Source organism: Ranitomeya variabilis, chromosome 1, assembly GCF_051348905.1.
Source record: "Ranitomeya variabilis isolate aRanVar5 chromosome 1, aRanVar5.hap1, whole genome shotgun sequence".
Classification (NCBI taxonomy): Eukaryota; Metazoa; Chordata; class Amphibia; order Anura; family Dendrobatidae; genus Ranitomeya; species Ranitomeya variabilis.
In genome coordinates this window covers 86,061,208-86,076,156 of record NC_135232.1, presented here as the reverse complement: position 1 = coordinate 86,076,156, position 14,949 = coordinate 86,061,208, and the positions used below count along the sequence as shown (strand labels likewise).

The window sequence follows — 14,949 nt, the reverse complement described above, 5'->3', positions numbered from 1 at the left end:
GCGCCTGTGCCTGTATACAGTGACAGTCCTCTCGTCTGTCATTAATGGGATGTGACAGGTGTCAGATTATTAGGAAAGCCGGATTGTCCCATGGTCGCAAAAATCTATATTTTTACCTATAAAGGTACAGAAATAACAGGCTCAAATGGCAGAACCAGGAGTCCTGTTGTAAAGAATGTACTAATAAATCAATAATCACTACTAAGTACAAGTATGTCAGCTAAAGATTGACTGGTTGATTATCATTGGTTTTCTGCCATTTTAGATAGTGTTTATTTATAGGGATTTTATTGTGTTTTTTTCATCTGGATCTGGAGCCTGTCAGCAGGTTGGTATATATGGAAATAGCGGTATGGCTTGTCCCCCAATGAAAATGCAGCTTTTTTTGTTAAGATCCAATGTGCCAACATTAAAGCCTCAAGTAGATCAGGGGTGTAGTGCACTGGGGGGTGTTTGTGCACTTAAAAGAATCAGTCCAAGTGCACTGAAATGTTTACACGCCCTATCCTTCACTCCCTCATTAGCCTTCGGTAAATGTTACTGATACATTCCCTTTAATAACTTTGGGGTCAGAGCTCAGCTTTGCCCCCAGTACTGCTAACAACAAGAAATCCAATAGTCGACCATGCAATGTTTATTAAGGAGGAGGAATAAGCAGCTACCGGATTCATCTGATGCCGTTTATCTCCAGGTTGAGCAAAAGATAGATTACCTTCCAGAAACTACTTTAGGAATAAAACCCCCATACATATTAGATAGCTGTCGGCTGATCGTTCATCCAGCAGATATCTTGCCAAACCATCCCACACACAGGCATTCTCTACCAGGGACACACAACTTTACTTAAAGGGGTTGTCCACTACTAGGACAACCCCTTCTCATTCCTCATGCTTGGCCCCATAAAATAAAAACACTTATTCTCACCTCCCATGCTGGCGCCGTTCCCTCGGCATCGGCACCCGTGATCCCGGGGCTGTGAATCAGTTATGACATGTGAGCCTGGCGCCCAATCAGCGATGGCATCACTGTCCCCGCCTACGTACGGATTGAACATGAAGCGGAAGTCCTGGCTGCAGCTGATCTCTGACTTCCTTTTCATGTTCAATTCGACAGAAGGGAACAGTGACACCAGCACTGATTGGGTGCCGGGCTAACGTGTCATCACAACCGAACAGGAGCCCCGGGACCCCGAGTGCCGGCATCGCTGGAACGGGAGCAGCATGGGAGGTGAGTATAGGCTTTTTTATTTTATCATGTTCAAGCGTGAGGAATGACAAGGGGTTGTCCTAGTAGTGGACAACTCCTTTAATTGGCCTTCCATGGATGTGAATAACAGGTTCACGATGTCTCCACATACAGTAGTGGAGCACAAATCTTTAACTCTTACAGCTCCAGTAACATTTCTGACCTTTGGAGGTTCAGTTTAGTTTGGCACTATCCACCACTAAGTCTAGGTTCCTGTGTGCTTCTCAAACCAGAAGCTAAAATGACGGCATCGGTGCCCTAGGTGGAGGACATACAGGGGAATACTCCAGTACAATACCTGACAAGTCACTGCCTCAGTTTGGGGATACACTTGGGAGGGGCACTGGCTTTTTCCTTATAGGGGTTATCTAAAGTTGTTTTTCTTCCTATGGGACTTTAAACAGGTGCGTGGATGCATCGACGCAGAAGCTGAAGACACAGTGGAAACTTTAACCAAGATTTGTTATTTACTTAACACAAAAAGGTTGGGTAACTAGGGTAGAGTGTTAATGCGTTACGCTGGCTGCATCCATCCCTTGAAGCACATCACCAGTCCTCTCCATACCGTATTATATTCTACAGGTCGCAACGCACACGATTGTTGTAATTTCTCTATCTGGTCTTGCGGTCATTTAGAATCTGTCTGTCGGCCCTCATGGTTGTGGTTCTGCTCACACTGTTCTGGTTTCAATCACACGGTTCTGCTCACACTATTCTTGTTCTGCTCACACGGTTCAGGTTCTGCTTGCACAGCCCTGGCTCTTCTCACATGATTATGGATCTGTTCACATGATTCGGGTTCTGCTCACACAGTTCTGGTTCTTCCAGTCACACTTCCTCAATCCATACTGAAGTCTCACTTCATTGATTTCTCTAGCACTCGTGATTGAAGCTATAAGCCAGCTCAGATGCCCCATATGTCTGTCCTGATACAGGTTTAGCTGTTGACTCTTGCCCCTCTACTATCCTGGGCCTTTTATAATTATTACCGCTTACACAACTATCACATGACCTGGTGTCTCCTTCTATCTCTTCCCCTCAGGAAACACAGACTGTGCTTTACTATTTGGTTGATACAATGCTTTCTACTTTCCCTTTTCTTATAATCGTTGGCCAGTAGATTGGCAGTGTTCGCTTGCAGATGCTTTGCTTTAGCTGGATACGTCTTCAATTCTTCTGCTTCCTTACAGAGCTAAGAACTTACCAGTAGGTAGTTTAGACCTACCTGCTTGTGCTGCGTGGTGACAATGTCTCCCGGAGTGATACATGAGTGCTACTGACAAGAGATTCTGCTGCTTCCTGTGACATCATATCCTCAGATCGGATCCTTCTCTTTTGTTCTGCTCTGTCAACAGGGCATCACTTCCAATGTAATTGATGTTGATTGACAGCCAGCTCTCTGCAGTTAGGAAGCAGGGAGCCGGCTGTTAAACAGCATAACATCATAGGAAAAAAAAAACAACTTGTCCAAACCCATGCCCACATCCATTACAGCATCACCATCTGCCTACAATTATCTATTTTATCTTCTAATGTTGGGGGTCACCAGTTTTTTTTTCTTTCTCAACAGCCTAGATCCACCCCTGTACACGTTGCCCACTCATGGGCTCAATAGGCACCAATGTGTAGCGTATAGACATGACATCGTGTTCAGGAGAGAAACGTTAATCACACGGCTTCAGAATCCCTCCTCATAGCTCCTGCAATTCGCCCTTGTTGTGAATGTCCTGGGCCCCAGTGTAGTACTTGTCCTTCTACAACTAGACAGCTGATTGCTGATGTAATAAATAACTATGAGGGAGGAAAATGAAATTAGCCGTTCACTGTGGCCCATTGTGTTATTCCATCAGTCATGAGTCATTAGTCTGGACCATGAACAGTCCAAATTCCTATCTGGAAAAGACAATGGGGGTTTTTCCATGATTCAGTAAGCAAAAATAAGGCAGAACCAGCCCTCCATTACTATAATGACAGGAATTTTATGTCCTCCATGGTCATTTCTTTAGGAAAGACGTAGCAATTGCAGAAGAATAGAAGCCAAAAATGTTTCTCTGTCTCCCTCTCGTATGTGTAAACTGTCTCAGACACGAGGGGAAGTATGACCCTCGTATTCACAGCATTACCAGTGAGGGTCTCGAGCCTTTTTTTTTTACATAATAATGTATTGGCTCTAAGTAATAAAAGCAAGCTTGGAGCAATCGATCATTCCTGAGTTGTCTTCTAAGCCTGATGTTTGCTGCTGACTGTGCAACTCATCTTATAAGACGTAAGTGGTTTACAGGAGATGTAGTGTTCTCTCACATAGAACAACTGCCTGAAGTACTGTATATTTGAAGGCCCCGATACATCATTTGTGTTTGTTTTTTTTAACTCACTTTCCTTTTTTGTCTGATAGCAAACACAATTCATGATTTGAATATTTCAAAGTCAAAATATGGGTTTTCTTCATGTCTTGAACTATTTTTGTGGCTTTTGGTGGAAAATTTTTGCCATATTCAAAAATACACCAAGGAGAGACTGGAGAGGAATTGCACCAAACTTTGACTTTTTAAAAAGTCACAATTGATGAATCAGGTGAAACCACCTGGAACTGCTAAACTCTGCCCACAAATTGGGGGGAAAAAACAGGCACACATACAGTGGGGAAAATAAGTATTTTATACACTGACAATTTTGCAAGTATTTCATTTCTTTTTCAAAGAATGGAGAGGTCTGTAATTTTTATAGTAAGTACACTTCACCTGTGAGAGACAGAATCTTACAAAAAAAAGACCCCGGAAAATCACATTGTATGATTTTTACATAATTAATTTGCATTTTATTGTATGAAATAAATATTTGATACAATAGAAAAAAAGAACTTAATATTTGGTACCGAAACTTTTGTTTGTAATTACAGAGGTCAGACGTTTCCTGTAGTTCTTGACCAAGTTTGCTCACACTGCAGAAGGGATTTTGGCCCACTCCTCCATACAGATCTTCTCCAGATCTTTCGGGTTTCTGGGCTGTTGCTGGCCATAATTGAGTTTCAGCTCTGTCAATAGATTTTCTATTGGGTTCAGGTCTGGAGACTGGCTCGGCTACTCCAGGACCTTGAAATGCTTCTTTTGGAGCTGCTCCTTAGTTGCCCTGGCTGTGTGGTTTGGATCATTGGCATGGTGGAAGACCCAGCCATGACCCATCTTCAATGATCTTACAGAGGGAAGGAGGTTGTTGGACAAAATCTCACAATATGTGACCCCATCCATTCTCCCTCCAATACGATGCAGTCATCCTGTCCCCTTTGCAGACGTTTCCACAATCAGTGATGGTTTGGGGAGCCATGTCATCTGCTGGTGTAGGTCCACTGTGTTTTATCAAGACCAAAGTCAGTGCAGCCGCCTACCACGAAATTTTAGAGCACTTCATGCTTCCCTCTGCCGACAAGCTTTTTGGAGATGGAAATTTCACTCTCCAGCAGGACTTGGCACCTGTCCACACTGCCATAAGCACCAATACCTGGTATAAAAACAACAGTATCACTGTGCTTGATTGGCAGCAAACCCGCCTGACCTTAACCTCATAGAGAATCTATGGGATATTGTCAAGAATAAGATGAGAGACACCAGACCCAACAATGCAGATGAGCTGAAGGCTGCTACCAAAGCAACCTGGGCTTCCATAACACATCAGTGCCACGGGCTGATCGCCTCCATGCCATGTCGCATTGATGCAGTAATTGATATAAAAGGAGCCCCGACCAAGTATTGAGTGCATTTACTGAACATACTTTTCAGTAGGCCAAGATTTCAGTTGTTAAAATAATTTTTTCAAGTTGGTGTTATAAAATATTCTAATTTACTGAGATAATGGCTTTTGGGTTTTCATTGGCTGTTAGCCATAATCATCAACATTAACATAAATAAACACTTGAAATAATCACTCTGTCTCTAATGACTCTATCTAATATATGAGTTTCACTTTTTGTATTGAAGAACTGAAATAAATTAACTTTTTGATGATATTCTAATTTTGTGAGATGCACCTGTATGTGTGCCAGCCCCTGTCCAATATCTGTGTTGTAATGAAGGAGTCAATGACATCATTCAGGGCACCCCTGATGTGGCACAAAGAACCAATGGTGCAGTCTTTTCTAAAAACTTCTGTATTTATCATTATCCCCTGTCCTAATATACTTTAAATGTTGCAGAGTGCGTCTTCTAGCAGTCACCGCTGTAGTTAGGAAAGCTTCAATCAGCAAGATATCTTGAGTAAACAGTATTTACTTCATACTGGATAGCATAAGATACAATTCAGTGTCACACGCGCACACTGAGGCATATACATTCATGAAGAATAACATGAAGAATCAGGAAGTAAGAAAAACAACCAACAACAACAGAGAGTTTCCCTCTCCACATTACAGCAAGTATATTACATTACACACTATCGCCATCTGCTGTCTGGTTAGTGTAAAGTCCTCCTTTCACTTATAATAAGTCCTAATCTGTTGCATATGCCAACACCCTTTCTCAACAATAAGGACTTATTCAATCAAACCCAACTTTTTTATTAGTCTCTGATGTTTATCAGCATTCAACGCCTTCGTGAGGATGTCTGCTGTCATTTCTTCAGTAGGACAGTACTCTAACTTCAAGACTCCTTGTTCCTGATGATCTCTCAAGAAATGATATTTCACATCAATATGCTTGGTTCTTGGATTGACTCTTTCCATCTGAGCAAGAACAAGACATCCTTGATTGTCCTCTTTCAGTTTTGTTGGTGCCAACTGTGGTTGTCCTAATTCTGTCAACAATTGTCTTAACCACAGTACTTCTTGACTCGCTTGTGCTTGTCTTGTATGAGAGACGTTTTGGTGGTTTTCCTTTGTTCTCTCTCATTGAACATCTTGGTTCTGTGTCAGTTTGTAGATGTGATTCTTCACTTTCAGTATTTTGTTCTTCATTAATTTCTGCTTCTTTCTCATCAGATATTTCTTCAGTTGTGTCACTATTGGTTTTCTCATTTTTTGTTTCAACTGAAATCATAATGTCTTCATTCAAATCTTCAATGAATGTCACACTGTTACTCACCGTAACTCTGTCTGTTTTGGGATCTAGGATTCTGTATCCCTTGCAATTTTCACTATATCCAACAAATATTCCTTCCATGGATCTGTTTTGAAGTTTGGAACGTTTTTCTGTTGGAATGAATATGAAAACTTTACATCCAAAAACTTTTAAATGATTGACACTTGGTTTCATACCTTGCCACAGTTCATATGGAGTTTTCGTCAGTTTTCTGGAAAAAAGTCGGTTCTGTAGATATGTAGCTGTCATTGCTGCCTCACCCCAATATTTCTCTGGTAGTTTGGAATCCATCAGCATACATCTTATCATTTCTGTTAGAGTTCTGTTTTTCCTTTCTGCTACTCCATTTTGTTCAGGTGTGTATGGAACCGTTTTCTGGTGTTCTATTCCATTTTTTCTTAAGTAGTCTTCTATTCTGTGACCTGTAAATTCACCTCCATTATCACTTCTGATGACGATTGGCTTCCTTTGAAATTTGTTACTTGATCTTGTTACATAGTCTACAAGTTTATCAAAAACTTCACTTTTGTTTTTAATTAAGTATGTGACTGTGTATCTTGAGTAATCGTCTATAAAAGTCAATATGTATCTATTGCCTCCTGATGTAGTCACTTTCATGGGTCCACATACGTCAGTATGCACCAAATCAAGTGGTCTTTCGCTTTTCATCTCACTTTCTTTTGGAATAGATATCCTTGTGGCTTTGGATTTTATACAACATTCACATCTTATGGTAATTGAGCAATCTGATATCTTTAAATCTTTTGTCAATTCTTTTCTCTGTAGTTCCCTTATATTGTCAGGGTGTCTATGTCCTAGACGTCTATGCCACATGTGAATACAGTTTTTGTGATCATGTGTACATACCTTCATCTGTTCCTTTGGTGTGTCAAAATGATATAATTGTTCATCTGCCTTGACTTTGGTTATCACCTTGTTTCCTGCAATAATTGCACATTCATTGTCTTTGAATTTCACTGTAAGTCCTTTTGCTGTTAAACGTTTCACAGATAATAATCCGCCTTCCAATTTTGGAACATACAACACATCTTGTACAAGTATCTTTGAATCTTGTCCGAACTTGTTTGAACAATTTAGCATACCTTGTCCGATACCTTCTGCGGTTATTTTGCTTCCATCTGCAAGATAAATGGCTTCTTTCTTATCTAAATCAAGATCAGTAAAGAAATTCTTGTCACTTGTCATATGACTCGTTGCTCCTGAATCAATAAACCAACCAAGTGATGATTTCTTGTCTGTTACTTTAAATGTGCCATTCCAATTATTCTCACATGAATCGGAAATTGTGTTTTTTACTTTCTGTGTATGCTGTTTATGTTGTAATTTTTGTTGTTCTGCTTTCCATATGGTACAGTCTTTCTTTAAATGACCTTTTTTCTTACATCTGAAACATTCTCTTGTCTCTTTATTATAGGGTTTTTTGAATTCTGTAGCTTTAAGAGCATTTTCACTGTCCTTTTCAGAAGAAGAATCATTTCTTTGTTCTATTCTTCTCTGATATTCATCTATTAGTCTTGTTTTCACAAAATCTAATGTAATGTCAGTTTCTGGTCTCGTCTCAAGGGCATTTATCAAGGCTGTATACGAATCTGGTAAACTGCACAACAATATAGCTGCTACATGACTTTCTTTAACATCTTCACCGATAGATCTTAGCTGTGATATCACTTCCATCATTGAGAATATGTGCTTCTGCATATCGTCATTTGCACTCAATCTCATACTGTACAGCTTTCTTAATAAAAATAACTTGTGATTCAAGCTAGGTCTTTCATGCAGTTTTCTTAATGCTTCCCACATTCCCTTAGCTGTTTCTTCATTTCTTATATGTATTAATTGAGCATCATCCACTAATAAGCTAATGGTGGCTTTAGCATGTATATTCTTTTTATCCCATGTCTGATTATCTTGATCTGGTCTTGCTGTAACAATTACTTCCCATAGATCATCCTTAGATAACAACATCTCTACTTTGAATTTCCATAACTGATAATTTTCACTATTCAGTTTAGCTACTGTAAATTTCAGTTCTGTGTTACTCATCATCTTTATATAGTCTTAGGGTACCTTTACACAGTGCAATTTTGATCGCTACGACGGCACGATTTGTGACGTTCCAGCGATGCATTTATGATATCGTTGTGTCTGACACGCTACTGCGATCCGGATCCCCGCTGAGAATCGTACGTCGTAGCAGATCGTTTGAAACTTTCTTTCGTCGTCTAGTGTCCCGCTGTGGCGGCATGATTGCATCGTGTGACACAGGTTGTATACGATGTGCGCACAGTAACCAACGGCTTCTACATCGCAAATACGTCATGAAATTATTGCTCCAGCGCTGTGTATTGCAACGTGTGACCGCAGTATACGACGCTGGAGCGATAATTATACGACGCTGCAACGTCACGAATCGTGCCGTCGTAGCGATCAAAATTGCACTGTGTAAAGGTACCCTTACTTGTTTAGAGAGTTGTTCTGAAGATATGTCCTGTATGTCCAGCTCCTGGGAGGATGACTTCCTCTGTCACTCTGTGTTTCCTTCTGTTTACAGAGCTTATCTGTGTGCTCCGTTGTTATCTGAATAAACCAGGATCCTTCTGCCTTGCAGTGCAGACCTGTAGTGTCTGGGGTTCTGGGCCCATAACCTGTTGCAGAGTGTGTCTTCTAGCAGTCACCGCTGTAGTTAGGAAAGCTTCAATCAGCAAGATATCTTGAGTAAACAGTATTTACTTCATACTGGATAACATAAGATACAATTCAGTGTCACACGTGCACACTGAGGCATAACACATTCATGAAGAATAACATGAAGAATCAGGAAGTAAGAAAAACAACCAACAACAACAGAGAGTTTCCCTCTCCACATTACAGCAAGTATATTACATTACACACTATCGCCATCTGCTGTCTGGTTAGTGTAAAGTCCTCCTTTCACTTATAATAAGTCCTAATCTGTTGCATATGCCAACATTAAATGGGTTTCTTGGGACTATTAGTGATGATCTGTCTTTAGCATGGGCTATCAATGTAGGATCAGTTGGAGTCTGACTCCCTGCACCCTACTTATCATTAATGACGGGATGGTGGTGTTTGGTGGTCGCCAGCTCGCTACTAGTTCACTCAGTTCAAGTAAGGCTATTTTCACACTAGCGTTGTGTGACGTACTTCGCAATGCGTCGTTTTGGAGAAAAAACGCATCCTGCAAAGTTGCCCGCAGGATGCGTTTTTCTCCATAGACTTGCATTAGCAATGGATGCGTTTTGTTGGCACAAAAAAAGTTTCATGTAACTTTTTTTGTGCGTCGCGTCCGCTATTTTCAACCGCGCATGCGCGGCCGAAACGCCGCCCCCTCCTCCCCGGACATTACAATGGGACAGCGGATGCGTTGAAAAACTGCATCCGCTGCCCCCGTTGTGCATTTATTTCACAACGTGCGTCGGTACGTCAGGCCGACGCTAGTGTGAATGTAGCCTAACTAATAATGATGAGCGAGCATACTCGTTGCTCGGGTGGTCTCCGAGTTTTTATGACTGCACAGAGATTTAGTTTTCATCGCAGCAGCAGAATGATTTACAGCTACTAGACAGCTTGATTACATAGGGGGATTCCATAGCAACCAGGCAACCCCCACATGTACTCAGGCTGGCTAGCAACCGTAAATCATGCAGCTGCAGCAAGGAAAACTAAATCTCCGAGCAGTCATAAATACTCGGAGACCACCCGACCAACGAGTATACTCACTCATCACTAGTAACTAATAGTGAGCTGTAATACCAGGCATAGCCACTACCAATAGTGTGGCGCAGTGTCAGGTAAACAATAATAAAGAAGTGGAGCTCAGACCCTCTCATTGATTGTCATGTACATGGACACTTTGGCGCAAGCTGCCCACAGAACGGGCTCAAATAGTGCGCATGCGCAATAAAAAATAAAAGAGTTCAACAATCTCCATGGTGCAGATTTGATGCTTTTTTTGATGAAACAGATTTTCAGATCTGTTTCTTCACCATTCTGATAACTAAGGTTAATTGTGTTTTATCATTGCATTTTTTGGTCATTTTTATGTGTTTTTTATTGATCTTTTTTTTTTCCCGCTGCGATTTGTCAATTTGTTTTTATATGTGAAGCTTTAAATATAACTTGCTCAGTTACTTAGCTCTGATAAAACATTAATTTGCGGATCACATGTTGTTTTATTGCGTACAAATAAAGGCTTATATGCACTTTTTTTATCTACAGGTTTTCTATATTATATTCAAATCAGTTTAGAAATTCCACAAATAAAACTCCGATTTACCGCTAGAAAAATCAACATCCTACCACATTCAAAATCACAACCGCAAATCAGTTTCCACAGCTTTATAAAAATTAAAAGCACAGTAGTGGGCGTAAGATTTATATAAATCTCGTTCTATTTGAACTGTGAATTTTCCAAACGCAAATACGCAGAGGAAAAAACTCAGCTTATGTGCACTGTGGGAACTGAGTGTAAGAAGTGCAGGGGCTTGTAAACAATCGGAAACTTAGGGTACGTGCACACAATATCTTCTAGACTTTGATGTTCCCACTGACTTCTTGCTGTGGGAAGACACTTTATGAATGTGCGTGGAGATGTTTTTCCTTAGGGCAGAGACAGACTGCCATATTTCTTGTGCGAGAATCGCATCGTAAACCTCGTACTGGCTGTGGCTCTCCTGACCTGAGCTTGACAGCTGCATAGTAATCCATCACGCTGTCTTGCTCAGGTCTGGAGAGGTGCCGGGCCAGTCCGTGCAGTGCGATGCGATTCTCGCACGAGAAATACGGCAGTCTGTCTCTGCCATTATGCGTTTCCTTTGGCGTCTTTTTTTTTCAACTATTATTGCTTGGATAAGGTGTTATCTGACCATGCTCGTGTGCTAACCAAGTGCCTTCAGCGTGCTCGAATAATATGTTCGAGTCTCAACGCCTGCATGTCTCACGGTTGTTCCACAGCCGCAACACATGTAGGGATTGTCTAACAAACAGGCAGTCCCTACATGTGTTGCGGCTGTTCGACAGCCGCAAGACATTCAGGCGAACATAGTATTCGAGCACAATGAAGACTCTCGGTTAGCACCCGAGAAGTGAGTGGCCTTCAATTCCTTAGAAGTTCACAACTCAAGAGACGGATTCAATAGAAGGCATAGAATTTATAACCTCTGCTTTATATTGAATCCATCCTCTGCCCTGTTGGCTGAGCTTCACATTTTTTACGAATCTGTTGAGCGATTGGTTCAGATCTCAGGACCTGGACCCCCACAGACCTTCAGGCAATTTAAGTGCCTGCAAAATATAAAAAACATGGTGACAGTTTAGTTACTCCTTAATTTCTAAGGTTCTGTTGCTTCAGGAACAGCCTAGACGTCTTCCACGTCGCCGCTATAGAAGCATCTGTAATTCTCTATTTTTTGGGGAATTTTATTCCAGAATGATGAAGCATATTAATTTCCAGTGCCAGATATAAATATCATAGTAAGTAAAAGAAGATGGCTGGCCCCCGGTTCACAAGATGAAGGATGCATATGATTGGTATTCCAAGAACAATACTCAAATAAGGGCATCCATTGTAAGACAGCAGTAATCGTCACCTTTCTGCACATCATATATTTTCATTATACATTACTGTCACCGGATGGCGCGCCGCCCAGTCTGACTGTAAGATGTCTTTGTTGTTTCTCTCCAGTGTTGAGCGCACCATGTACGAGCAGGCGTACATTACAGGTGGCATCTTTTACGTTCTGTCTACATTGATGTAAATATTTTATACCCAGATGAATTGTAGGAAAACAAGCAATGTGGGTGGACTGCGTAATCATTTCCACTGTCGACAGAGAAGAAAGAAAAGAAAAGCGTTATTATTCGGTAATATATGCTTATGCCATAAACACTAATATATATAATATAGAAGAAAAATGAAGACAACAGCGCCGCGGATAGTAGAGCAAAGCCTGGAAAATTAGGGCCCTGACAGATCTGAAAAATCAAATGAGGCAGCACTTCTAAGATCGTGATCGTGTTGCTTTAAAGATCTTTGCCCTATAAAAGAAGACTTATAATAATATTTAGGATCCATGATAGTTGGGACCTCTTTAAGAGATTTTGCATTGGAGCCCGGAAGCTTCAAGTTGCACCATTGGGTAGCGCTAAATGGTGGCATGTGTCGTGTAACATGGAGATCACGGCGTCACATTGCACCATGACATCTGATTATATCCTATGGTGTCGCATAGCAGCCTGCAATCTGTCATGATTGAGACTCAGAGTCACAAAGGTTTCCCAAATTCAAGAAAAGGGAGGACACATTTGTATATTGGTCTCTTCTTTGTGAAAGACACCCCGTTGGAAGACCATTTTTCAATACAATTTTGGGTAGCTGTCAAAAAACAATGCTGCACCTTTATTTTTAAAGGTGTTATTAGCCTTTTATTGAAATAAAATGGCCAGTCATGTTATGGTAATATGTGACCATGTCTATTTGAGGGTAGATTCACACAATGTCTCCACACCCAAGAAAAACTGTCCTATTATTCTAGTAAGATTATTCTGATCGTTAGTTTTTCTCGGACATTGAGAGCCCAATCCAATTTTTTTTCATGGCTTCTTAGACCTGCATGACTTGGTTCGAGGAAAAAAATCAGACGTGTGCACAGCCCCATAGAATATCATAGGTATGAGTACTACCCGTGAAAACCATGGATAGCGCTTGTCCAAGAAAATCGGTCGTGTGCACAAGCCTTGAGAATCACACTAAAGAAACGATTTCCAGTTAGCCTAGAATTAATCACCATTAGTGATGAGCAAATGTGCTCGGATAAGGTGTTATTAGATCATGCTCTGGTGCTAACCGAGTGACTTCGACGTGCTCAAATATGTTCGAGTCTCTGCACCTGCATGTCTCACGACTGTTCGACACCTGCAACACATGCAGTTATTACTTAACAAATGGGCAATCCCTGCGTGTGTTGTGGCTGTAGAACAGATGAGAGACATGCAGCCGTGGGGACTCGAACAATTTTTCACACCCGAGCATCATCTGATAACACCTTATCCGAGCACGTCCGCTCATCACTAATCACCACCTTTCCTATGATAATACACATCATATCATATGACATCACATTATCTCAATCTGTGGTTTTGCATGGGTCTGCCAGAAATCCAAAGATACATCAACTAACGATGCACAGTAGAAGAAGCGGAATGACAGTTTCAGCTCTGTCACATACGTGTCTTCATTATTCTCTTGGTAGCGTGCCACCTTGTCTTGGCAGTCAGATCGTCTTTGTTGTTTGGCACTCTCTTCTGGTGTTGAGCGCAGCAGGTGCACATTACAGGTGGCATCTTTTAAGTTCTGTCTACACTGATGTAAATATTTTATACCCAGATGAAATGTAGGAAAACAAAGATTGAGGGTGAACTGCGTAATCATTTCCTCTGCCGGAAGATGGAAGATAAGTATTGCGGTCATTTCCATGATATCCGTCTCTTGCATATTCAAGAAATCCCATGCCCACATTGGGTCCAGAGATGCCCAGCGGCTCACCTGCGGAGACGGACATGCGGCGCATGTCTCCAGACCACAGCATGTCAATTTCTCTTTCGAAGACGCGAGTCTCTGTAAGAGAAATTTCACCCTTACAGTTTACGGCGATTGTGGTCACGTTTAGTAACCTGCTGGTAAAATTTCTTTGATATTATGTGCGTTTATTTGTGAAAAAACTGAAATTTGGTGAAAACTTTGAAAATTTCGCAATTTTTTCAAATTTGAATTTTTATGCCCTTAAATCACAGAGATATGCCACACAAAATACTTAATAAGTAACATTTCCCACATATCTACTTTACATCAGCACAATTTTGGAACCAAACTTTTTTTTTGTTAGGGAGTTATAAGGGTTAAAAGTTGACCAGCAATTTCTCATTTTTACAACACCATTTTTTTTAGGGACCACATCACATTTTAAGTCACTTTGAGGGGTCTAGATGATAGAAAATACCCAAGTGTGACACCATTCTAAAAACTGCACATCTCAAGGTGCTCAAACCCACATTCAAGAAGTTTATCAACCCTTCAGGTGTTTCACAGGAATTTTTGGAATGTTTTAAAAAAATGAACATATAACTTTTTTCACAAAAAATTTACTTCAGCTCCAATTTGTTTTATTTTACCAAGGGTAACAGGAGAAATTGGACCCCTAAAATTGTTGTACAATTTGTCCTGAGTACGCTGATACCCCATATGTGGGGGTAAACCACTGTTTAGGCGCATGGCAGAGCTCGGAAGGGAAGGAGCGCCATTTGACTTTTCAATGCAAAATTGACTGGAATTGAGATGGCACGCCATGTTGAGTTTGGAGAGCCCCTGATGTGCCTAAACATTGAAACCCCCCACAAGTGACACCATTTTGGAAAGTAGACCACCTAAGGAACTAATCTAGATGTGTGGTGAGCACTTTGACCCACCAAGTGCTTCCCAGAAGTTTATAATGTAGAGCCGTAAAAATAAAAAATCATATTTTTTCACAAAAATGATCTTTTTGCCCCCAATTTTTATTTTCCCAGGGGTAACAGAAGAAATTGGACCCCAAAATTT

General features: G+C 40.9%; 1 protein-coding gene across 2 annotated transcripts in view; it reads left to right on the top strand.

Annotated features, from left to right (window-relative positions):
* The window catches only part of PDE4D (phosphodiesterase 4D), a 1,072,650-nt gene that overhangs the window by 431,640 nt on the left and 626,061 nt on the right, over positions 1 to 14,949 (top strand). The window lies entirely within an intron of this gene.